Source organism: Gopherus flavomarginatus, chromosome 1 (assembly GCF_025201925.1).
Source record: "Gopherus flavomarginatus isolate rGopFla2 chromosome 1, rGopFla2.mat.asm, whole genome shotgun sequence".
Classification (NCBI taxonomy): domain Eukaryota; kingdom Metazoa; phylum Chordata; order Testudines; family Testudinidae; genus Gopherus; species Gopherus flavomarginatus.
Window position 1 is genome coordinate 281,566,343 of NC_066617.1, and position 27,127 is coordinate 281,593,469.

The window sequence follows — 27,127 nt, forward strand, 5'->3', positions numbered from 1 at the left end:
CCGGGCACATCACACGATCCATTGTCTACAGCCAAGCACTGAGGTACAACCGCATCTGCTCTAACCCCTCAGACAGAGACCAACACCTACAAAATCTCCACCAAGCATTCTCAAAACTACAATACCCGCATGAGGAAATAAGGAAACAGATCAACAGAGCCAGACGTGTACCCAGAAGCCTCCTACTGCAAGACAAACCCAAGAAAGAAACCAACAGGACTCCACTAGCCATCACATACAGTCCCCAGCTAAAACCTCTCCAACACATCATCAGGGACCTACAACCCATCCTGGACAATGATCCCACACTTTCACAGGTCTTGGGTGGCAGGCCAGTCCTCGCCCACAGGCAACCTGCCAACCTGAAACATATTCTCACCAGTAAGTGAACACCGCACCATAGTAACTCTAGCTCAGGAACCAATCCATGCAACAAACCTCGATGCCAACTCTGCCCACATATCTACACCAGCGACACCATCACAGGACCTAGCCAGATCAGCCACACCATCACCGATTCATTCACCTGCACCTTCACCAATGTAATATACGCCATCATATGCCAGCAATGCCCCTCTGCTATGTACATCGGCCACACTGGACAGTCACTATGGAAAAGGATAAACGGACACAAATCAGATATTAGGAATGGCAATATACAAAAACCTGTAGGAGAACACTTCAACCTCCCTGGCCACACTATAGCAGACCTTAAGGTGGCCATCCTGCAGCAAAAAAACTTCAGGACCAGACTTCAAAGAGAAACTGCTGAGCTTCAGTTCATCAGCAAATTTAACACCATCAGCTCAGGATTAAACAAAGACTGTGAATGGCTTGCCAATTACAGAACCAGTTTCTCCTCCCTTGGTTTTCACACCTCAACTGCTAGAACAGGGCCTCATCCTCCCTGATTGAACTGACCTCGTTGTCTCTAGCTTGCCTGCATATATATATACCTGCCCCTGGAAATTTCCACTACATGCATCTGACGAAGGGGGTATTCACCCACGAAAGCTCATGCTCCAAAACGTCTGTTAGCCTATAAGGTACCACAGGACTTTTTGCTGCTTTTCACCTTATGGTTCTAAGATTCTATGAAACGATATATTGTGCTGTTTGTGTTACTAGTTCATTAAGTTCAAAGTTGTCAATCTGGGGGTCTATTTCCATGTAGATCACATGGGAAAATGTTGCCCGGGATTAGAAACCAAACTTTTTTTACATGTCACAAACCTCCTAGGTAATTTTGCATGATTTTTCAGCAGGGCGGCAGTTCTACTCAAGAGAGACCTAGAGCTGGAATGTTTAGGAAGGAAAAGCAGCTGGTTATATGACAGGATTGCAGATATATTGATAGATATATTGTATATCTGGATGCCTGCACAGTAGCCATCCACACAGCACTTTTCTCCCCATTTGTCTCTTAGTTTTATGAGTATTGTATTCACTATAAATTGTAAAAGAAAATAGTCTCAAACAGAAAATAAAAAGCATAAATCATTCTTAAGGGCTATTGTATCTTCCAACCCTTTCAATATTTTCCATGGAAAATATGTACTGTATCTTATAAACAGACACAAATGTCTTTTAAAAAACATTTCTGAAGGAGGTTAGTGGCTCAGGAGACTAGAAGCTAGTTTCCACTACTGCTTAGTTCTATATAACATATGTCACTCAGGGGTGTGAACAAGACACCTCTCCCACCCTGAGCGACACATATTATGGTGACTTAAGCATTATCCACACCAGTGCAGCTGTAATGCATCTGCTTTAAGATGCACTATGCCAATAGGAGACCACATTACTCTTGGCATAATTACTCCACCTCCACGAGAGATGGAAGCTATGTAGCTCTGTAGTATAGACTTGCCCTAGTAATAGACTACTAAGCCTTTCAATACTAAGGTTCCAGTTCACTTAATGTGAACTGTATCCTTGTGCAGAAAGAACAGAGAAAGTTGATGCAGCATGTTAAGTCCTATTATTAAACAGGGTTTAAGTGAGAGAAATTTAAGAGTACAGGGTATCGGTAGAGTATAATTTTGGACTCAAATGATGCAAAACCAGTTGACCAAGTTGAATGGTGCATTGAATTGTGAGATATGCGCCCCTCCAGGCAACGCAGCGGAGAGGAGAGAATTGTGACATGAACTGTAACACCAAAAAGCCAATGCACTCGTGACATTCAGTTTGTTGGTTTTTCAGACTGATTTGAAATATAATGTTTTAGGTCACTTATATAAAACAAAGAATTCCAAACCAATCTGAAATGTTTTATTTTGACTTTTGACAAATCAGTATTCAGCTGGGTTTTGCAGCTTAATAGCTGGAGTGAAGAGTGTAAGATCTTTGAGGGCAGGGCCATTGTTTTTGTTGCATGTCTGTATAGTGCCTGGTTCATAACTGGGGCTTCTTAGTGCTACTAGGATATTGCTATTATGATGATCATCAAGCTGTACTACAGTGGCTCTAGAGTTATAATGCCAACCTCAGGGCAGACTATAAAGAAGCAGGGTACAAACCCGATATTCTTTGTGAGTTCTATATTTAGGTTTGCTATCCAATTATCAGGTATAAACTCCTCAAGCACTATAACCACCTTAATGTGGAATTACAGACAGTCGCCTTGCGTACTCTGATCTACCTTGCCACCTCTGTGATCAATGGGTCTTTACACTAAGAATCACAGTGATATTCAGATTACTCCCAGTCCCAAAGGAGCAGTCACTTACACCAAGTCAATTGCACATAAGATCTCACATCAAAGACAACACTAGTAGCTATCCTATAATAAACTATATACAAATATATTACCTAGGAACAGTAAATAAGAGGTATTTACAACATTAAAGAAGGTAAACATATATATACACAAATGAGTTTCAATCTTAATTACTAAAATCAATAGACCCTTCTATATTAAGCAAGCTCTATATGCCCTGGAGGGTTAACCCAGGCCAAGCACTGAAGATCTTTTGCTCATGCTTAATAATCTTGGACTAATCAGAATCCAAGCTGCATAAAAGATACAGTTCCCTTTTGTTCCTTCCTCCCACTTCTTCTTTAAACTGTAAATCTAGCTGTTGGAAAGGAATCCATTTGTTCACCTCCTCTTCGTGGATAGGTCTGAAAATCTTTTGTTCCCTCATGTTCTACAATAGTTCCTCCATCAGTGGTTGTAGTACATGTAGGTACCAGTGACATATAGAAAGTAAAACAGAGGTCCTTGTGGGCAAATTTAGGATGCTAGGTTAAGAGATTAAAGTCCAGGACCTCCATGATTGCATTATCTGAAATGCTTCCGAGGGGCCAATAGCATGAGCAGGGCCAGTTAGACAGACAGAACTGTAGGATCTCAATGCATTTAGGTTTATGAAGAGCTGGAGCACCTTTGGGAGAAGGAGGAGCCTATAAAGGAAAAATAGACTCTGCCTAAGCCAAAACAGGACCAGACTGCTAGCATGTAAAATTTAGGAGATCATAGAGTAGTTTTTAAATTAAGGCCTGGGGGAAAGCTGACAGAGGCAGAGGAACAAATGTTTCAGAAAAGGACATCTCTAGGAGAGGTTCTATTAATGGGGAATCCTTATATAGAGGAGAGGATAGAAGTTGATAAAGCACAGGTGGGAACTGAAAATAAACAGTTGATGGGCTTCCTTTGTTGGGCAGGAGAAAACACCTCTTGGTAGAAACTGGTATTTCACTTTTCGCCACATGCCTCGCCCCATCCCTTCTCTGTCCCTGAGCCCTACCCCTTGACAGGCCAGCAACTGGAGCCCGGGAAGCTGTGGGAAGCCATGGATCCTCCATCTGCCAAGGGTGAAGGGGGTGCTGAAAGCCACCCCCAGCCTGTGTCCCCAACCCCCTGACCTCCTGCCCAGGGCAACTACAGGGTCCATGGCTTCCCTGCGTGTCTCTTACCCCAACCCAGCTCTGGCCAGGGACCAGGGCCTTGGAGTCACAGTCCGGCAATGGTAAGAGCCATGCGGGCAGCTGGGAGATGCCAATGACCCTCCATTTGCTCTGCGCTGGGGATCTGTGGGTAGGGACACAGTCTGGGGGCTGCTCTTAGCTCCCCCACCCTTGGCAGGCAGGGGGTCCCTGGCTCCACAGAGCTGTGCAGGTTCCAGCTGCCTGGGCGCGTGGCCTCATGGGGAAGAGGAGACACAGGTGTGGGGCCATGGAGGAGACGGAGGCTCCTGACTCCTTGACTTCTGAGTAGGCTCCACTGTCCCCGAATGCTTCTCTCCTGTCTGCTGTGATAGAGTTACAGAACATTTATTTATTACCTTATAATGTGGGTTATAGATATTATAACTGAGATTAATGCATACAGCAATTTACAAGCATTTCACAGAATCTAAACACTAAACACATTCTTATAATGCTAATACTAGCAAACCAGTGAGCCAACCTGGTTCTGGCTATGTATTTGTATGTTTTCAACATGATATACCTAAAGGCCTTGGCATCAGCTGGCACCTGATCTGCCAGCATCACAATGATGACTGGAGCAACCTTGAAATGCAAATACTGATTATGAATGGCATCAGTGTACAGCAATGTTTAGCTCTACCCTTGCAAATGTGAACAGAACATCTCATTCAGAAGTGTGAAAACTGCATTGGTTTTCTTTAAAAACGGGCATAAACTCAAAGGCAGAAGAGACTCTGTAATTAGTAATGACTTCCAATTAATTTCTGGCTGTAAGGGAAAATTACTGTTTTTGACATATAAGACTCTAAATAGTAATCAGTCTTTCGATAATGTTAGCATATGTGTAACCTTGTCACGGTATATTTCCCCAATCTGAATCTTAGAGTCCAAAAAATGGGGTACCAGCATGAATTCCTCTAAGCTTAACTACCAGCTTAGATCTGATAAGCTGCCACCAACCAGGAATTCCAGTGCCTGGTACACTGTGGTCCCCCCAAAACCTTGCCCTGGGACCCCTAAGACCCAGACCCTCTGGATCTTAACACAAGGAAAGAAAACCCTTTCCCTCACCGTTGACTCTCCCAGGCTTCCCCTCCCTGGGTTACTCTGGAAGATTACTGTGATTCAAACTCCTTGAATCACAACACAGAGAAATCAGGTTTGTTTCCCCCCTTTCTCTCCCCCTCCAGGCATTCCCGCCCTGGGCTATCCTGGAGAGATAGACAGAGTCAAGCTCCGTGAATCTAACAAAGGGATTCTAACTTTCCTCCCTCTCTTCTCTCACAAATTCCCTGGTAAGTACAGACTCAATTCCCTTGAGCCTCAACAAGGAGAAAAAATCAAATAGGTCTTAAAAAGCAAAACTTTTAATAAAAAGAAAGAAAAAATTAAAAGTTGTCTCTGTAATTTAGAAGGTAAAAGTTACAGGGTCTTTCAGCTTATAGACACTAGAGAGAAGCCTCCCCCCCAGCAAAATATAATTTAAAATACTTCCAGCAAACTACACATTTGCAAATACAGAAAACAATCAAAAGACTATAACCGCCTTTCTACTTAATACTCACTATTCTGAATATATAAAAGACTGTAGCAGGGAAGAAACCTAGTTGCACGTCTAGTCCCTTTCAGGACCCAGAGAGAACAAAGCAAAACCCAAAAAACACAAACAAAGGCTTCCCTCCACAGAGATTTGAAAGTATCTTGTTTCCTGATTGGTCCTCTGGTCAGGTGTTTTTGATTCCCTGTTTGTTAACCCTTTACAGGTAAAAGAGACATTAACCCTTAACTATCTGTTTATGACAAACCTCTAGCTGACTTGTAAAAAATAAGCATTTACAGATGCTCAGTTGTGTCCTTTATTAAAGTCAAAGTTTGGAACAGCTGAAGAGACGAGACAAACTATATTTTGGATAGTAAAATGGTCTATGTTGTGAACTGTTCAGCCTGGACTTTCCAAATGCTAAGGAATTTAATCTCTCCATCTGGTATCTATGATGCTTCCATTAATGTCTATGGGTATTGTGTTCCCAAAAGAAGAGGAAAATAAACTTTTGAAAAATGAATGTGCATAACTTAAAAAATTGAGGAAAAAAGTATCATATGAGTCTAGGGCTCAGAAGAAACACTGTACTGACAGCCCTAGAGATCAGAACAGATACAGCATGGAAAGTGGCTGTATGTTCTTCCTCAAGCTAAGTCAAAAAGGCAGCAACAGGTATTAACTATTTGGATGGTAACTTGTGCATAGCTTGGTCTCTTAATAATTCTACTAACTTCCTTGACTGCTGTTAGCATTAGTTTAAAAAAAACCGATGACAAATCGTGATTTTTATTCAAGAAGTCTGCCTAAATTCTCATGTATCTAGACTTCCTGAACTCTAGTAAATGGAACACAGCACAGTGCTACACAGTTCTATCCTTACCAATAGACTTTGGCAGAGCTAATCTGGCTAATGGCCAAATAATAGCATAAAAGGTTCTCTGAAAGATTAATGAAAATGTCATGCACACCAGGAGACAAGTGAATGTCCCAAGTATTTAGCAATTTTAGAATTAAAGACCCTGCCAGCTGCTTATCACTCCATGTATAATTAAATTGATTTAAATTAAGAGGAAAGATAAGGAGTTCAATTTGTCTCACATTTGCAGAGATCAGAGCTGAAGAAATGTACTTTATTTCAGAAGCACCATTTGCTGTTCAAAGGGGTATTTCACAGTAAATGAGACATTCTATACCATTTCTCTTTCATATTTGTTCATAGAATTATTTAAAATAAATCTTTTTATGGTTCGAGTACTGTTACTTCATATCATATTATTCTCAAAGCCAATATATCTCAGTGAACAATATAGGAATAACTGTCTCACCTTTAAACAGGATAATAAACTTACATGTTGTAGGTGTTTATAGCCTCTGAAACTGTCATTATAGTAATAAAAAATCCTGAAATAAGAAGACTATTTTTGATACACAAGAAGCATTATAATTTTTAATTTTTTATATGTCATGGAACTTACATATTAGTGTATGTAGGGAATATTAGGGCAAGGATAGACTTATGGAGATTCATAAAATCTGGGTTCAATTCCTGTGACCTTGGACTTTCTCTCTCTATGCCTCAGTTATCCAGCTATAAAATTGGAACACCACTTCCTTACAACACAGGCACATTCTATGAATAAATTCATTAATGTTTGTGAGGCAGTTAGTGACAAGTGCCATATAAGTAGACAAATAATGTGGTATCCCATTAAATAAGATAGAAGTACTATATTACATGTTCCATTTTGTACCAGAGAGTTATAGATTCCAAGGCCCAAAGGCATCTAGTCTGACCTGCTATATAACACAGGCTATAGAATGTTCCCCAAATAATTGCTAGAACATATCTTTGAGGAACAAAAAAAACAAACCAAACAAAACAAGACAAAAAAAATCCCATCTTGACTTAAAAATTGTCAGTGATGGAGAATCTACCACAACCCCTGGTAAATTGTTCCAGTAATTACTTACTCTCTCTGTTAAAAATTTATATCTTACTACCAGTCTGAATTTGTTTAGCTTCAACTTCCAGCCATTGGATTGTATTATACTTTTCTCTGCTAGACTGAAGCCCATTTTTAAATATTTGTTCTCTGTATTGATACTTATAGACTGAAATCAAGTCACCCCATAAACTTCTCTTTGTTAAGCTGAAGACTTAGAGCTGCTTGAGTCTATCACTATAAGGCATGTTTTCTAATCTTGTAATTATTCCTGTGGCTCTTCTGTAAACTTTCTTCAATTTATCAACATCCTTCTTGAACTGTGGGTATCACAACTGGACACAGTATTTCAGTAGTGGTAGCACCAGTGCCAAATTCAAAGGTACAATAATTCAGGGGTGAAAGTAATTTCACAGAATATCACCACTGGAAGGGACCTCAGGTGGTCATCTAGTCCAACCCCCTGCTCAAAGGAGGGCCAATCCCCAGGCAGATTTTTGCCCCACATCCCTAAATGGCCCCCTCAAGGATTGAGCTCACAACCCTGGGTTTAGTAGGCTAATGCTCAAACCACTGAGCTATCCCTGAAGCCTAATTTAATGGACTTACCGGTATGCAGAGTGACCAGGGTCCTGGGCAAGGTGGTGGGGGAAGCTCCTGGAAGGGGGGGGGCCTCAGGCAAAAGGGGTGGGTCCAAACTCCCCCAGCCAGCCCTTCAGCACTCCCTTGCCCATGCCACCCGGGTCTCCAGTTGCAATTTAAAGAGCCCCTGGCCCTTTAAATTGTCGAGCCCTGGTGCAGCTGCTCCTTTTGCCTCCTCATCAGCTGCCCTGCCAGTATGGTCGGCTGACCAGCAGCCACTTTTTTACCTGTACACTGTACCAGACCGTACCTGCTTGCTTTCACTTCTGCAATAATCCCTCTACTCCTATTCAAGAGTCCCCTGTTTATGCATCCCAGGATCATATTAACTCTTTTGGCCACAGCATCACATTGGGAGCTCATGTTCCGCTTATTATCCACCATGATGCCCAAATCTTTTTCCTGAGTTATTGCTTCTCAGAATAGAGACCCTTATAGGTTAAGTATGGCCTACATTCTTTGTTCCTATATGTATACATTTAGACATAGTAAAATGTATATTATTTGCTTATGCCCAGTTTATCAAGCAATCCATATTGCTGTGTATCAGTGACTTGTCCTCTTCATTATTTACCACTCCCCAATTTTTGTATCATCTGTAAACTTTATCAGAGATGATTATATGTTTTCTTCCAGGTATTGCCTTGGTAATCCATTGATCCAATGATGACAAATCTGTGCAGATCTTCTATTGTTGGTCTCATGGTGTGCCCTCTGATGACTGTACAAGCCAATTCTAGAGGTGCACATTTTGCTGCAGATGGTGCATGGGAAGTTTTCAGTCAGTGGATTGTGCGCTGCTGATGCTCTGTGACATTGTTCGCGTGCCTCTTGTAGACGTGAGCAGTGGTCTTCCTCAAAGGCGATTTCTGACCGTTGCACACCACAGCGTTCTGTCGCTGGTGGCGTCCTCAAGGTCCCTAGGTTTGATACTGCTGTATTGCGATTGGCTTTCATGATGTCCTTGTAATGTTTCCTGGGATGCCCTGGGAGAGCTCACCATACAGAGCTGGTGGGGGATTCTGTTGGCATCCATGCAGCTGACATGATCGGTCCAACGTAGCGATGACTTCATGATCATCATTTCAATGCTTGTCATCTGGGCTCTCTTGAGGACTTTGACATTGGGCACTTTGTCTTGCCAGCGGATCTTCATGATGTTGTGGAGGCAGCACATGTGGAATGCTTCGAGCTGCTTGATGTGACACCTACATAGTGTCCATGTTTTGCACCCGAACAAAAGAAATGAAAGAACAACAGCTCTGTACACAAGCAGTTTTGTTGACATCCAGATGTTGTGGTGATTTAAAACTTTGACACGCAGACAGCCAAGTGCCTGGTTTGCTTTGGATATTCATGCATTGATCTCATTATCCAGTGATCCATCACTGGATATGACATTACCCAGGTATTTAAAGTTCTCCATTACTTTCAGCTGAGTGCTGTCAATGGAGATACTCAGGACAGAAGCATTTGATCCAGGTGCAGATTGATGGAGAACTTCTGTCTTTCTGAGGCTGATAGTTAGTCTGAAAAGTTGCGAGGCCTCAGCAAACTTGTTGACAATGTGCTGAAGATCATTTTCAGTGTGAGCCATGAGGGCACAGTCGTCAGCAAAAAGTGCCTCAAGAAGGAGTTTCTGCACTGTTTTAGTCTTTGCATTAAGGAGATGAAGGTCAAAAAGTGAACCATCGTGCCAGTATTTCAAGTATATACCTCTGTCCAGATCTTTCATTGCATGGCTAAGGACACATGCAAAGAACAGATTAAATAGGAGAGAGAACACATCCTTGTTTCACGCCGTTGGTGATGTTGAAGGGGGCTGATGTGGCTCCATCAGACACTACTTTGCCTGTTATGCTGTTATGAAAAACGCGTATAATCTGGACAAATTTTCTTGGGCAGCGAAGTCGTGTTAGAATGGTCCAAAGGGCTTCTCTGTTGATGGTATCAAACTTCCAGGTATTGATAAATATTTTAAATGGCATAGGTCTACAGAACAGTCTCTGTAGGATGCCACTGTAAACACGCCCTCTTGATAACCATTCCCCATTTACAATTTCATTTGGACACCTTTTAGTTATCCAGCATTTAATCAATTCAATGAGTGCCATGTTAATTTTATATTCTAGTTTTGTAATCAAAATGTCATGCAGTACCAAGTCATATGTGTTACAGACATCGAAGGGCATTATGTCAGCTCTATTACCTTTATCAACCAAACTTACAATCTCATCAAAAAGATATCAAGGATCTATTTTCCATAAACCTATGATGATTTGCATTAATTAAGTTACCCTCCTTTAATTCTTAATTCATTGAATCCTGCCTCAACTGTTCCATTATCTTGCCCAGGATCGATGTCAGGCTGACAGACCTATAATAAGCCAGATTGTCCATTTTATTCTTTTTTAAATTGACCTATTAGCTCTGGAACTTACTCAGTTCTCCGAGACTTATTGAAAAGCTACAGTAAAAATCTAGGAAACTCCTCAACTAGATCTTTTAAAACTCTTGGATGCAAATTATCTGGACTTGCTGATTTTAAAATGTTTATTTTAGTAGCTTATATTTAACATCCTCCAGATGTACCAATGGAATGGAAAGTCCAAAGTTTATTATTGTCATATGAGGACATTTTATTTTGTATGTGTTTTGTAAACTATTTTTTAAAATGTGCAATATATGAAGAACAACATTGAAATTATCTTCTGTGGCTATAATTATGGATTTCTAAATAGGTTTGCAGCAGTGCATTTTTGTTTTTGTTTTTGTTTTTTTCACTTAGATGCAAAATAAGCATCAAACACAACTGCTGAATATCAAATATTATCTGTGAACAGCAGTACAATAGCTGCAGATTGTGCCTTAAGTTACTGAGCCCAGTGTATGGTATAAGTTACACTGACACTTCCCGTTAAATTCAAGTGCCATTGTGACTGAACAGAATGTGGCCCTCTTGGGGCCAGATCTTGAAGTCCTTACTCACATATAACTATTTCATTACATTTTGCTGATCCATTGAATACAACATACATTATTTTTAAGCCCATGGAATCTAAACTTGGTAACTTCTGTAGCTTGTCAGAATCATCTCTGTAGATATCACTTTGCCTTCTGAGCACTATCCTTACAGTTAAGCTCTGGGTCAACAATTTCATATTCCTAACCATGTGTCTTTTTCTAAAGAAAGGATTAGAGTGACTATCATACTATAAATGTTGTATACGATAGTTGAGGTTACAGGTGTTGATTAAGAAACAGGATACATTTAAAAAAATACTGCACACTTTACTTCTCTTTAGACAGAACTCCCTTTTCAGTCAATGCAAGCTTTGCTTGAGCGTGTATAGCAACTTAGATAACAGAACAACAGCAGGATTTTAACCCAGGACTTTAAGCACTGCAATCACACTTCTACTACATGATAACTAAGTCTGTCAGCAAGATAATTAAGTGTGTGCCTAATGTCCAGTAGCAATGTGGTCTTGGGTTCAGTGAAGGGATTACTGGATGAAATTCAATGGTTTGTGTTACACAGGAGGTCAGGCAAGATAATCATAATAGTCCCTTCTGGCTCAAATTCTATGAGTTTGAGTAATAGACAGCTATTCCTATGGATCAGCCATTGAGAAGGGATGTGTATCCCAATGAACAAAGAGCATTATAAACAACCAATATAAGGAATGCAGAATTAGGGCAACATGAAGATAGTAAGTCTCCAGAACAAAACAAATATTTTGAGTCATTCCAACACAACCAATTTTCTTCTCTCAAATTAATTTTAGTATTCAATAGATTGTGAAACTATTTATTTACCTAAAATAATAAAGTCAAGAGGTAAGTGCCAAAGACTGGCAATTGTTTCTACAAGCAGCTGCCTGCAATCAAACAACAGAATTTATCCACAATACAATTAGTTGCTTATAATGTTCAATCATTTCTCATTAGCATTTTGTATCTTTGAGACCTAACATCTAAAACGAATGGGAAAGCAAATAAAAGGTAAATGGTTTGCCAGTAAACTGTTAGCAATTAGCACAATTAGATTGGACACATACAGAGGAAAGCTTTTATTTTATTTTTCCTTATTGAAACTGCCAATATCATTCAAAGACTAGGCCATACAATTTTTCAAATAACTCAGCATTGTCATGACATTTTAAAATCTCCAGACGTCTTCCAGTGGGGTGTATCAAAAGTCTTGCCATAAGAACATATAGGAACTGTGTTCTGCTAAATGAACCTTTCTCACTGCTTTGTTCTCAACAAACTGATTCTTCGGTTCCTGTGCTGGAAAACTTTTTCTACTTATCTAAAAGGCTGAAGGGAAAAACCCTTAACTATCTCAGATTAGTTATTTTCTTATATATCCACTGTCTTTAAGAATTTTGTATCCCACAACATATGTTCTTTTGTCTTTAGCAAATTAAAACTGAGAAAAAAAGTAGAAAAGTTGTTTGCTATTACTAACGCTAACCTTTCTTTTAATAAGTATTCTGAATATTGAAACCAAACTTGTATTCTGAGATGCTCAGCAGAATTTCATATTTAAACTATACAAACAAAATTGAGATTTTTCTGTATGCTTACAGATCTTTAACATTCTTTCAGCCTTATCTATTTAATCCCCTCTAACTACAGACAGTAATTTCTGAGCTAATGAATCTGTTAATAGCCAGTATATACTCAGAACACTTGTACTTTGACCTTATGGCCTGCAAAACATTTCTTAATGAGGCATTATAATAGTGGCATGTTATCCACATGGAACTTTATTGCTAGCTTTAAAACTTTGACTTTGTGAATTAGTTCACTGTGGAAAGCCATCGAAAGGTTCTGGATATCACAGTTTGACTACTCTAATAATAAATGTTAAAGGTGAACTCTTTTCAATGTTTGTAAACATTTTAGTTTCATTTTAGTTTCATTTTAATATTCTGAAGAGTCTGTCTTGCCAGTTTTGTTTTTCCTCATCGGACAGTTTATGCTTTCTATCCCTCCAAAAACAGATTCTTGCATCTGGGGTGACTGACATTGCTGTATGCTATGGGCTGCTACTGGGAAGTCTTAAGGGTATGATTAGAGCTCTGTTTTCTTCCCTTCTTTTGTTTTCTTAATTGTTTCTCAGTGAGGTTGATCTTGGTGACTGGACTTCAAGTGACCGCAACAGAGACTTTGAACTCGAGCTGATTGGAAACAGAATTTCCATTCCATTTAAAAATAAACTGTTCCAAAATGAGCCAAAAAGTCAAAGTTTCACATGTAAGAAAAATTTTGTTTTGAGATCATGAAATCATTTTGTTTTGATAAAGTAAACATTTTGATGTAAAAATATGCTATTATTACATATAATGTATGATTGTAAAATATTTTGGTATTATATTGTATATGTCAAAGTAAAATTAAACAAATGTTTTACCTTATTGAAATGCAATGAAAAATTTGAAACAGCTTGCTTAATTTTTCCCCATCTAATTTCGACCTGTTACTGCAAAATATTTTGATTTTGACAAAACTGCATTTTCCATGAGAAAACTGCTCCATTGAAATAATGTTGACCGGCTGCACTCTACACCAAGCTAATAGCAGTGGACACATGTACACAGACTCTCTCAGCCTCTTTCCATGCTAGCCAGGATAAAAAAGGCTGCCAATGGAGACATGAGCCATTCTTGCTCCCTTACTGATAGCCCTAAGTGCTTTCTCTGGATGCACCTCTAACCTATGTTAACAGAAGAAAGGTTTTGTATGACAGTTGCTTGCATGACCTTAAATCAAAGTCACTGAATATGGATTTAGCTAACAATGAGCATTCAAGTTTGAATACCACCCAAGTACAAAAAATATTCCACTGAAAAATCGCCACAAGCACTCCTGTTCTATATGCTCTATATTACTCTGACATCTTCCATGAGTTCTATTAATATAGAAGTCTACTTAATGGTGATTTTTTTTTCTTTTCAAAACTAACCTACCAATACTCTAAGTGAGTTCTCACATCATTTGTGCTTTCCGTCTTTGAATTTCTGACATATATTCCAGACAAAGCATGGTATAAACGTAGCCAGTTATTCTATTCACTTGTTACACTTGCTGTGTAGTGCCAAGTGCAACATACAAGTGCAACAGAGTTTCAAACAAATGTATAAAACAGATTATAAATTCTCCAATAATTGAAAAAATATTAAATTTGTGGTAACTTTGTACCACCTTCCAAGAATGATTCCTTCCCCCTCCCATCTTGAAGTATCCACCTGTATGAACTATGAAAAGATAAAATATTTTTAATCTCCTTCAGTAACTGGAAAAATTGTAACTATAGATCAAATACAAATATAAAACAATATTTTTTAAAAAGTAAGTAAATGTCAAAGTATAATGGCAAATTTATACACTTAACTCTGACCCTGCAGACATTTGTATAACTTTTTTTCCTAATTCAGTAGGACAATTGAAATGCATAAATTCACTTATATCAGTAATTGAGGGATTTAGACCATAACCAGGTACAGAACATATAATTATTGATATAGGTTTCTAAGTAATCCCAAAATGCAAAGTCTTATAAGGGAAGCAATGTTTCTTCCCTTATTTTTTTTAAATATTACGTGCTTGTTTCCTATTTGCTATATATTACATAACTTCAATTGGATATAATATATGATTTGTTCCAACATTAAAGAATCTGCTCTGTGTTTAGAGGAGGAAGAAATCATGCTGTCCAATCAAAAACCAATGTGACTCTATGCAAAAATTGAAAACTGGTTGTTTCTAGCATTGCCACTTTCATTTCCTTCCACATGTTCATGTTTCAGCATTGAAAATAGGAGTACAAAGGAATTTAAAAATTTTATTAAAGCCAATGTTAAAAAATGTTAATTGATAGGTTGAGAAAAGAATGTCTGTACATCAGGGTATAGTTCTTAGATTATCCAAAAATACAAAGTTTGTTTTTAAAAGTCATACATAGAGTACACAATCAGCTATAACCCAAATTTAGGTGAATAGATTTAACAATATAGTTTAAATATTAGAATCCGAATACTCAGGTACATCACTCATGAAAAGTTGTACTTAGATTTGTTTCTGGAAAGCAAAATGAGTGGAGATTGTCCTTCAGTAATTGAGAATTTGGTAGGTTATCTATTTAGAAAACACAATCCATGAGAAAAGTATTTCAGTTACTTTCCTGACTGCACTTCTCATCGGCACTCCAGCTCATCCCTCCTAGTATTGCAGATGTCTGGTGATGAGTTCTATGTAGATGTCCCTCGATCACCTGATGGCATCTGACACCATGAGTTGTAGCATCAGCCGAGCATAGCGTTGACCGATTCTGAATTCTCTCAGCACTCACTAGTTACTGGGGTCCCCTGAGCCCAAGGCTCCAATAATCTGTGGACCTGGTAACCCTTAGCTCTCAAGGTGTCGGCCAGAGAGGCATATTTCTCTACCTTTCGAGCTCAGGCATCGTGGAAGGCTGGTGTCCTGTTTTCAAAGAGCATTGTGACATCCACCATGATGATCTTCTTCCGGTCCTCGTTGGTGACCACAATGTCCAGTCACAGTTGGCTGTCGGTTGCGGGGATGGTGGATGCCCACAAATGGGCAGACAAGTGCAAGAAGTGGACAAAGTCTTAGCTGTGCCCCTCCTCAGTATGCCAGATAGTGCAGCTGAATATGCTTGGAGAGAGAACCAAACTCTCCCAATATGAGGGCTACTGTAGCTTTTTTCCTGTATGGCATGAGGGAGAAGTGAGGATCAAGTTGTGACTTCCAGAGTCAATTTGGTATTTATTGTGCTCCTGGGTCAGTGCACGTATGTACGTCTCCTTGTCTGGGGTTGATTTCAAAGTATCAATCTGCCCTATAATGAGATAATTACTAGTACAAAAGACATATGAGCCATTTTGAAAATATTAGCCAGCTGTATGATTTGGATTGTTCCAAACTTTTTTGTCATTAAAGACACATTTTCCAATGGTAGACAATGTATTAGAACTAACCATTGCTCACAATTTTTTTCAAAAATGCTCACAATTAGTTTTTTTTCACTTTTTTCTATACAATGGACATAAATTATACAATTCAGAGAGGGTTATGGCTTCCTGCTAAGTCATGTATTCTATTTTCTTGCTAATACAGTATAATTCATCACAGTATATTCTTCTGTGTCATGTTATGTGTTCTCACTTTGCTATTTTCTGCTCATTTTTTTAAACGGTTGCCTTGTATTTCACTTTTCTGGTAAGAATTTAGATTGCACAATTTAATATTACCAACAGACTTAATTGACATACCCTTTATATGCTTGTCCTAATACTTTAAAAAAATCTGTTGTAAATGATGCAGTATTCAACATTAATGCCTGCAGTGCCCCACTGGTCACCTTTACCTAATACAAATATTACAAGTAACCTACAATTAGGGTACAAAACCTTTCCTACAACAGTGTTAGTGCAGCCTTGAAAGCCCTTTTAATGTACAATATATACATATATATAAGTATTTTTTAATAAGTATGAAATTCAGAAAAACACCAAATCCTACATTTAAAATTAAATAGATTTAAAGTTAAATAGATAATTGAAAAGTCATTTGAAACTCATAAGAGCACAGAGTAGTCAGGGCTGGCTCCAGGCACCAGCTGAGCAGAGCTCATGCTTGGGGCGGCAGATTCCAAGGGGTGGCATTCCGCCCAATCCTTTTTCTTTTTTTGCTTCAGTGCTTTGGTCTCAGTTTTTTTTCTTTTTGGTTCACTGCTTCAGCCGCCTTGTAGGGAGCAGCAGAGCAGAGAAGGGGAGCACTCTGCTAGGAGTGGTGCCAGGTCTGTAGCAAGCCCAGCAGGGCAGCCCGCGTCCTTCTCTGCCCGCTGACCGGAGCTGGCAGGCGGTGTGGTGAGCGCCCCGCTGAAGGAAGCCCTGGCTGCTCCCCTTCTATCTCTCCCCCCCACTGCCCGGGGCACATCTGCAGGGCCAGGAGTCCCACTGCACCTGCGCTCCGTCTGCCCTGCAGGTTTGTTTGTTTATTTGTTTGTTTGTTTGTTTGTTTGTTTGTTTTTCCCCTTTACTGTTCTGGCTGGCTCACGGGTTTGTTGGTTCCCCTCCCCCGCTTCGCTGCTCCGGCCAGCCCGCAAGTGTGTTTTTGCTTGGGGTGGCAAAAAAGCCAGAACCGGCCATGAGACTAGTGCTCTAGAGACAAATATTTTGCTAGTTGTGAGAAGAAAAATGTTTTTGGTATGTTGTCACTGTCCAACACGTATATTTACTTCTACTGCTGTTATGCTTCTCCATGGACCTTATTAGTGCAGTGTCTTTCTTTGTTTTCCTAAAACACCCTACCAACCAAAAACAAAAACAAAAACAAAAAAACAAACTGAAACACAAAACCCCATATGTTTTCTGAGATGCATCTAGAGAGACAGATTGGTATCAGAATAGTCAGAAAATTATGCCTATTTGAAATTCTCACTCTACATTCCTGATCACATACAGAGGAATTAGTGATCTACGTTACTCAGTCAACATGTGCTATGCATTACGACAATGATTCTGGATGGGCTGTACAATGAGAAAGTTAACTTCATATTAATTTCAAACTTCTTTCTTCAACTATTATGGTTCTCTTGAAACCATGTCCAGTATATTAAATTACTTGTCTGACTTTTTTAAATGTAATTACTTTTTAAATTTCATAATTATTTTCTAAAATGTAAGTAAAATTTATTATTCTAATTATTTATCCACAATGCAACAGCTTTCTTAGGGAAGACTGAGGAAGGCCCACATTATATTATTGCATGGACCAGTGACGATGGTGCTAACCTGAGAAGTGGCAGATCCTTCATCAAATCCCTTCTTCCTTTTAGGTGAAGTAGAATTAGGGGACTTCCACATTCCAGGTGACTGCCCTAATCACTGGACTAAAAATTATGAGGGAGGTTACCTTCCTTGCGTCCATCCCCAGCTGTTTTGTGTAAGCTTGTCTATAGGGGTCTGAACCTGCAGATGAGGTTTGAGCACATTTACCAGACCATGAAGGCAAGTTAGAGGGAAAAATAGCTATCTTCTCTCGGTATGTGTATCATTCTGGGGATTAGTTGCCAGAACATCTGGCATGAGGCTGCAGTGTGTATGCTCAAAGACAGAAATATTGGTGTCTGGGGAACTTTACAGCAAAAATGTAGGTGCCTAGTGCGCTTAGACACCTACAGGGTTTGGGAGCAGCTAAGCACAAAGAAACACAAATAAAGTGAATTGTTTGACTTGTATTGTAAGTGACACTCCTTGATCTGCCTTTTAACTGTATTGAGGACAATAACAAATCCCAACTGCCATCTTTTAGTCAACATGCACTAGCCAGCAATGATACTACATTTAGAATTACTGTACAAGGATTAGTAATTTCTTCTAGCAGATTTTTTTTTCATTTGTTGGGAAAATGTGGAAATCATCTGACATCCAAATGTACATGTCCAGATCTAAGAAGGCTGAATTAACCATGGCTTATATTATTCATAGTAAACTATGGAGGGAATGTAGTGCTTTTAAAACGGTAAAATTCAAAAAACTTTAACATAAGATACCCTAAATATTATCTATATATTGACTAAATTATATTAGAGAACCATGTTATAAATTGTGATGTTGCCCCTTATGGGGAAAATTTTTTATATAATTAATAGAAAATGATAACAGTTTTATGGCAAAATGGGAGGAGGGAAGGACAACTGTGACTTGATTCTCAGAAGGGGAAGGAGAAAAGGGACTGCAGAAGAATACCCAGAATGACTATTGGTGCAGAGGACTAGCCATGTCACAGTATGTCTATTGGGAGAAGAAGTTGTATAAACAAGGATTGTAAAATCTGACTTGTCTATAAAGGAGGACGAGGTCACACAAGTAGCTGTAAGGATAAATAGAGGAGTTCCACTATTTGGATCATGGCCAAATAACTGTATACCTTGGAATCCTATTCCTTTCCCAATATATTAGTCAATATGTCAGGTTTTCTCATTGCAATTAAAGGAATGCCTGCTTCTGCTGATACCATTACACTGCTCTACAGCCAAAATGCTTCTGAAATACATGTAGTCCAACTTTACTAATTCTGGGTCACTGAGAACGAAAATGATGCTTAAAATTGTTGATTGGCTCTAGTTTTCAAGATATGCTATTGGGTCATATACGACCCTTGACTTGGGAATGGCGGAGGATAAGTGAGTTATAAAGGGAAGGGATCTCAATTTAAACCAGAAATGACTAAAATACATCTTTGACTGGATCTATAAATAAATCTATGACTGGGTTTGGACAGTACTTGCTTTTGAGGCAAAACAATGAATGATGCAATCTGAAGCTGGTATTGCATCATACATGATATGAATTACATCATGTTATTCCTAGAAGTCATGGATGATGCAATCATAATGAAGCTTACATCACTCTGCTGAACAAATTGCCCTATATCAGCTCTAGAAATTATACAGTGTCATTCTCTCTTATTTTTCAGTGTTTAATTTTGCAAAGTGACACATTTCTGTTTAGCCAAAGTGAGCAGAGATGCCTCGTACTTGTGTGAAGAGTGCAGATAACTTCTGCTATGTTTGTGGTGAAGTGACTTTTACATCCCAAAAGTGCAGTATAACCACTATGGTTAAGAAAGCCTATCACTTTTCTTTTGGCTGCAAAATTGGAGATCAGGACAAGAGGTGGGCCCCACACATATGCTGCAACACTTGTGCAACAAATTTTGGCCAGTGGTTGAACAGGAAAAGGAAATCTATGCCTTTTGCAGTGCCAATGATTTGGAGAGAGCCAACAGATCATATCAGCAATTGTTACATCTGCATGGTGCCTCCAGTTGGGAAAGGTGTGTCAAAGAAGAACAAGTGGACTCTGCATTATCCAAACATTCCATCAGCTATACGCCCAGTACCCCACGGAGAAGGACTGCTGGATCCTGATGCACCAGAATCATTCTCACTTGAGTCAGATGAGGAAGAGAATGAAAGTTCTGGTCCTGAACCATCAGTGTCACAGGACCCACATTTTCTCCCATCCTCCTCCTCTGAACCACACCTCATAACACAAGGTGAACTGAATGACCTTGTCGAGAATTTGGAACTACCCAAGAGTAAGGCAGAGCTGTTGGGCTCCAGACTACAGCAGTGGAATCTCCTGGCAGGCTATCAGGGCAAATGGAGCCCATCAATGCTTGCAGACTATTGCTGGACAGTGACAAGAGATGCTCCATTTAATGAATACAAGAGACAAGCCAAGAAGCGCCGAGTAGACATTGAATAGGAATAAACTATGTACAGAATAGTTTTTTGCCTTTTGTTTCATAATAAATTTTATTTATATAATCCTTTTGCTGAATTTTTAAAGTGTTACATGGACAGGACAGGTGAAATATTATCATGTAAAGCAACCATAAACACATGAAAAGACCTAGGTTTACAATTTATGATTAAAACTCTACTATCTACACAATATACATAGACATAAAATGTAAAAATTTAAATATCTTAGAAACAGTAGCCAATCAGTTGTTTTAATTGTCATATTTAAATTCAGCACATCAAAATACATAATAAATATCACATTTTATCTCTGAAGCAGACGACTTCTCAGAAACTGTAGACCAGTGTTATCAGCCACAACCCAGCATTATGCATGGCAAAGATGTTTCCCATCAGAGATATTGGCTATGGTTTAGGCAATGGGCTGAATGTTGGTTTTCCTGACTTTTAAGGTATGATCTGACTCTTTTCCCATGTTTTTCAGTGAGTATTATATCAGGTTGGATTTTTACAGCATTGAGAAAAATGTCAGCTCTTCCTCTTCTCTTATGGAATATCCACATTCAAAGAAACCATACCCATTGATTCTTGCTCACATTAAAGATTTATGTGAATGTGGTGGGAGAAGAGGGATGTGTTTACATTCTTCTGATTTTCAGTAATTCTAGGAATATTGACTTGCATAGGTTTTATGATCATTCTCCTTTTTATTTCTCTTAAGATACATTTTTTATTTTTGTCTCTGTAGAGTTTCTTTGTTCCTTTTCAGTTGATGGTTGTTCTCATACATTTCTATTTAATTCATGTAGTTTATTTTGTGTACCATGCTATTATGGCCCATTTTAAATTACAGTTTTTGTGAAATCTTATTTAATTTATTCCGTTTTATTTTTTTTTTCACATAGCTTCACCTGCTTCTTCTGCTACTTACATGGTCTCTGATTGTGCTGCTGCTCAGTAACTGGCAAACTGAATGCAAAAGAAGTAGGATTTTCTGATCACATCTGAGATTGTTCCATTTTTAAATGTATATTTAAATTTATTCATAGGCCTCTGTATAGCTGTAGTTTCTGAGAGCATTCACAATTTCAAACTAATCTGTCACGTAATGCATTAAACATAAACTATTTGTATATTTTTGTTAATCTTCCCTTTATTCCTTGTGCAGGAAGAGGGATGCATGAAATGGAATACAAACCTTACTCCACAAGTTACTGCTGTTGTTAGACAGTACCAAAGGGGCAGCTTTCTGCTGTTTAAGATCCTGATTCAGCAAAGTACTAAACCACATGCTTAACTTTAAGCATACTCTTAAATTAGGAATTTAAATATGTGATTTCCTGAATTAGGGCCTGAATAGTCTAAATAAATAAAACCCATTCAGACTCATCATATGCAAGTTTATGAACTCTGATGGAAATAGGAGAGTTAACAAGTAGTCTTAATTGTGCCTTATTTAACTTGTCTTTTAAATCACTTATTCCTTTCATGACTAATCTGTTTTTCTAGGCATTATGGCCTATGGTTTCAAAAGCAATGAATGATTTTTAAGTCCTCAAGCTGACACACCTTAACTGCCTGTTTTTCAGAGGGCAAGTGTTCAGCATTTTCTGAAAATCTGACCCTTCCTGGTGCCTCAAGCTAGGCTCTCAAACTCACTTGTCACTCTCAGCTTTCATCTTGACATGGCCGAACTGTTCCTTTTGCACATGAACAATAAAAGATTAGATAATTAAATTGCAATTGATCTGAGCCAATGTTATTTTCACTGTAAAGAAATCCTGCTCCAGGGTTCTTTGTATTGATGCTGGGCATTTCAATGTACCTTGAAGTGGTGGGTAGTAATGTTACTAGGTGAATTATGTATTGAAACCTTCTCAGTTCCAGTAAAACTACTACTGATAAATTCATAGGAGTTTATCATCTTATAGATTAAAGAGAAAATTTGATTCAATGAAAAATGATTAATTTTAATCAAGTAGCAATGTATTTCTTTTTATGAAATTTGTCACATCTGCTGCTGTTGTTTATGGTAATTGTTGTTAATATTTAGGTATTCGGATAATACAATATCATAAGAAAATGTAGATCAAAAATTGCCGCTCCTATTACTCTTCCTAGAGCTTTTAATCTTTAGATGCCTTTATTTTTTCTAAACATTCTCCTTGACTTATGCTTGTGTTAATCTCCCACCAATATTTGATAGATGTCTGGGGCCAAATTTTCAGAAGGTTTAAGAAATGTGTTCAAAGAATTTGTAGCAACTTATGTGTACAAATCAGGCTTCAATCCTTCATACATTTCAGTGGCCCATGGGACTGTTCATGCACGTAATGTTACATGTTTAAGTTACTGGAGAATCAGGACCGTAGTATTTATACATGCAGAATCCTATTTTGTACATTTGCATGCAAAAAAAAAGTGCATTTGTAATTTCTTGAATAGGCCTTATTTCAGTTAAAGGTAAGCATGTGTTATACCAATTACATTAGACCAGTAAAAGCCAGCAGGATCTTTTTAAAGGGGACAAGACAAAGATGCCACATTTATTATGATAACAATTTATGACTAATAACTAATATCTTAATTCTTATACACACACATAATACCTATTACCTACACACACACACACACACACAAATTCACATTATACCTAATACCTATACACACACATAGGCCACGTTCACACTACAGAGTAAAATCGAAATTAATAAAATCGATTTTATAAAACAGATTTTATAAAATCGATTTTACACGTCCACACTAGGGCACATTACTTCGGTGGTGTGCGTCCATGGTCCCAGGCTACCATCGATTTCCGGAGCAGTGCACTCTGGGTAGCTCAGTAAAATAATGGGACCAATAACTTCGATTTCCGTCCACACTAACCCTAAATCGATATAGTAATATCGATTTTAGGGTTACTCCTCTCGTTGAGCAGGAGTACAGAAATCAATTTTAAGACCCCTTAAAATCGATTTTAAGTGCCTTGTAGTGTGGATGGGTACAGCATTAAATCGATTTAACGCTGTTTAAATCGATTTAACGCTGTAGTGTGGACCAGGCCATACACACATTCACACACACACACACACATTCATCAGGTGTTCTGCAGCTGCTGCATAGTTACCAGTCCTGAAGATAGCTTAAGTTCATGGCTTGATTTTGCAGCTTGGGTTGGTAGCTTGTGGCAGCTAACTGGCCAGGAAAGCTGGGCACAAGGCTGAGCTGCATCTCTGTTGGGCAGACACCGATGTTCTTCCATGTTGGCAGCAGAATGTTACCCAGAGTCTCTCATCTCACCCTTCTTTTTTATAGGCTTTTAGTTTGGATTCAAAGTCTATAGGTCTTGCTGTGTCACGCTGCCTCTGGGTTTAGATTGATCACCCAACAATTGCAGGCGTGACTTTCAGCCTTGGACCTGGCTTTGATCTTCCTTCTGTTGTTCTGTTGTCCTTTTCTTTTTCAGGTGGATGCTTCTTACTTTGTTTAGGGCTGTTGTCTAGGTCTTCAGCCGTTGGTATTTGAACTTTATGTCATCAGGACAGGCTGAGGCTGGAGGTTGATTCCATCATTCATACATTCCTCATTCACACATCTAAACTAAACGAATAAGATTACAGCAGGGTTTGCAAAAATGAAGGTTGAAGGAAGCTTTTACAAAATGGAGTGAGTGTTTTAAAATGGGATTTGAATTACAATATGGAACAGAAGTTACAGTATAGGCAAGTGTAGTGAATGGTGAACAGAAGTTACATTAATAAAGTGAACAATTGAAAACAATTTTATTTATCAGTTCTACATTGTCCCCCTTTTGACCTTTCATTCCAGGGGCATTGAATGGGTCACACTTTATGTAACTGTTTTAAGACAGAACCAACATAACAGTTAGGGTTACTAATAGGACAATGAGAGGATGAAAAATTATATTTAGAACTGCTGACCAGGTCGGCTGCTTCTACAACACTTTGCCCCTTGAGTTATGACCATTACAGTAGTTGTTGACATTGTAGGGCAAGGTGATCTGTTGCAAACAAACCAAATAATTATAACTAGGTGAATATAACTAAACCTATTACAATTGACTAAACACCAGATATAAGCTACACATAAATGAAAACAATTATAGTTATAATAATTGGGAATCACTGGGTACATTGACAAATAAAATGAGGACCAAGTTTGATGCAGCAATAGCCATCAAACAATAAAAGTTACTGAAGTCAGGACCTTTTTAAGCACACACAGCAAATAAGATTTTGTAGGAGGACCACAGTTGTTATGCAAGGCTGATTTACGTTATGTTAAGCTGATTTGGACTTAAACTAACATTTTGTTGCTAAAATGTTGCAGAATCCCCTATTTTTAACAGTTGTTTTCAAGAGGTTTCTGGGGACCTGAAAGATGGGGCCCTACAATTATGGGCCAAGGTTTTACAAGTTATGAGGGCCCAAGAACTACCCTTTAGGGCTTGGAGGAGTAGAACCAGAGTGCATAGAGGAAAGTGTGGAATTAACGATATAAGCAAATGTAACTAACAATACAAATGTATCAATAACAAAAATTAACAACAAAATGACTATTAGATAACCTAACAAAAAATAAACCTGAGGCACTGGGGACCAAAGTTTTTTGGACACAAGTGGTGATTGCTAAGTTGGATGAACTTGGGGGAAGTAGAGAGAGGAAAAGACATTTGTTCTGTCTAGTGTAGTATTTCTTTTTTTTTTTTTTTTGGACCAATGCTAGCACAGGACACCACTAGAGACAGACACAGAACATGCAACACAGAACATTGAACACAGACTTTGTCGCGACACTATAACCATGGTATTTTATAACTCTTCAGCTGGTACCAGCTCTTCTGATGGTCTGGTTCAGAGCCTGAAAAACAGAAGCTTAGAAACAAATTAGCACAGTGGTCCCACATGGCAGACCCTGCTCAGTCTTTGCCACAGTGTGTTTGGTACTTGGGGCTGCACAAATGCTAATTAAGTGGTGCATTTCTTTGAGTTTAAATTTTTTATTTTAAAATCCTCAGCCACTTTGCCATGGCCTGGAGGTTTGAGGCAGAAGCAGGCACTGTTGTTACTGTTGCAATGGTATTTTGGCCCTGGGAGGAGGAATCTACCCAAATATCCCCCTTCCCACTCTCCAGAGGGGTCCCAAAAGTCTGCCCCTTCTGGGGTCTCAAATGTTCCTTTTTTTTCTTTTTTCTTTTAGTTGGAATAGTTTCTCTTTTAGAGATTTTTTTTTCTTTTTACAGACTGTTAGGTGGAGGTAGCTGTTATTACAAGCCTCCTACAGCAGCCAGATCCCTGCAGCGTCTCTTTTTGTTGCATTTGGGGGTTTACATATGAGGATATATTGGGCCAAGCTATCCTCTAGATCCAAAATGGTGCAGATATCTGCAAGGGCTTGTTCAGTCTAAGGATTGTGCCCATATCTCTGCAGGATTTGTTTAGAAGGCATTATCTCTTTAATAAAAGGTGAGGTAGAAGCTACTTTTGACTCCATTCCTTCCTCTAAGACTGTTTTCCCTTGCCTTTTCTTAAACATTTTAAATTTTGTTCAGCAAGCAGCACTGTCTGGTCCCTGAGACCCTCTTGTTGCCCCTGATTTGATTTTTTTTTCTTTCTTTCTGCTACCTCTTCGGAGGTCAGCAGGTTTTGTTAACAAAATATATTTTTTTTTATGTTTTCTGCTACCTACGCGGAGGCCAGCAGGTTTGGTTAACAATTTTATGTTTTCTGCTACCTACGCGGAGGCCAGCAGGTTTTGTTAACAATTTTATGTTTTCTGCTACCTACGCGGAGGCCAGCAGGTTTTGTTAACAATTTTAAGAGCTCTTTATTTTCCTGCTACCCACACGGGGGCCAGCAGGTTTTGGTTAACCAAGACTAGAACCGTGCTCTGTAGAGCTGGTTGTGTGCACACAGATTGGTTTACAATAAGTGAGGCAAAAATACCAATAATCCCCCTTTCGCTATTCTCCACCAAAATGTTATACCAATTATATTAGACCAGTAAAAACCAGCAGGATCTTTTTAAAGGGGACAAGACAAAGATGCCACATTTATTATGATAACAATTTATGACTAATAACTAATATCTTAATTCTTATACACACACATTATACCTATTACCTATACACACACACACACACATTCACATTATACCTAATACCTATACACACACACATACACACACACACCCCCACATTCATCAGGTGTTCTGCAGCTGCTGCATAGTTACCAGTCCTGAAGATAGCTTAAGTTCATGGCTTGATTTTGCAGCTTGGGTTCGTAGCTTGTGGCAGCTAACTGGCCAGGAAAGCTGGGCACAAGGCTAAGCTGCATCTCTGTTGAGTAGACACCGATGTTCTTCCATGTTGGCAGCAGAATGTTACCCAGAGTCTCTCATCTCACCCTTCTTTTTTATAGGCTTTTAGTTTGGATTCAAAGTCTATAGGTCTTGCTGTGTCACGCTGCCTCTGGGTTTAGATTGATCACCCATCAATTGCAGGCGTGACTTTCAGCCTTGGACCTGGCTTTGATCTTCCTTCTGTTGTTCTGTTGTCCTTTTCTTTTTCAGGTGGATGCTTCTTACTTTGTTTAGGGCTGTTGTCTAGGTCTTCAGCCGTTGGTATTTGAACTTTATGTCATCAGGACAGGCTGAGGCTGGAGGTTGATTCCATCATTCATACATTCCTCATTCACACATCTAAACTAAACTAATAAGATTACAGCAGGGTTT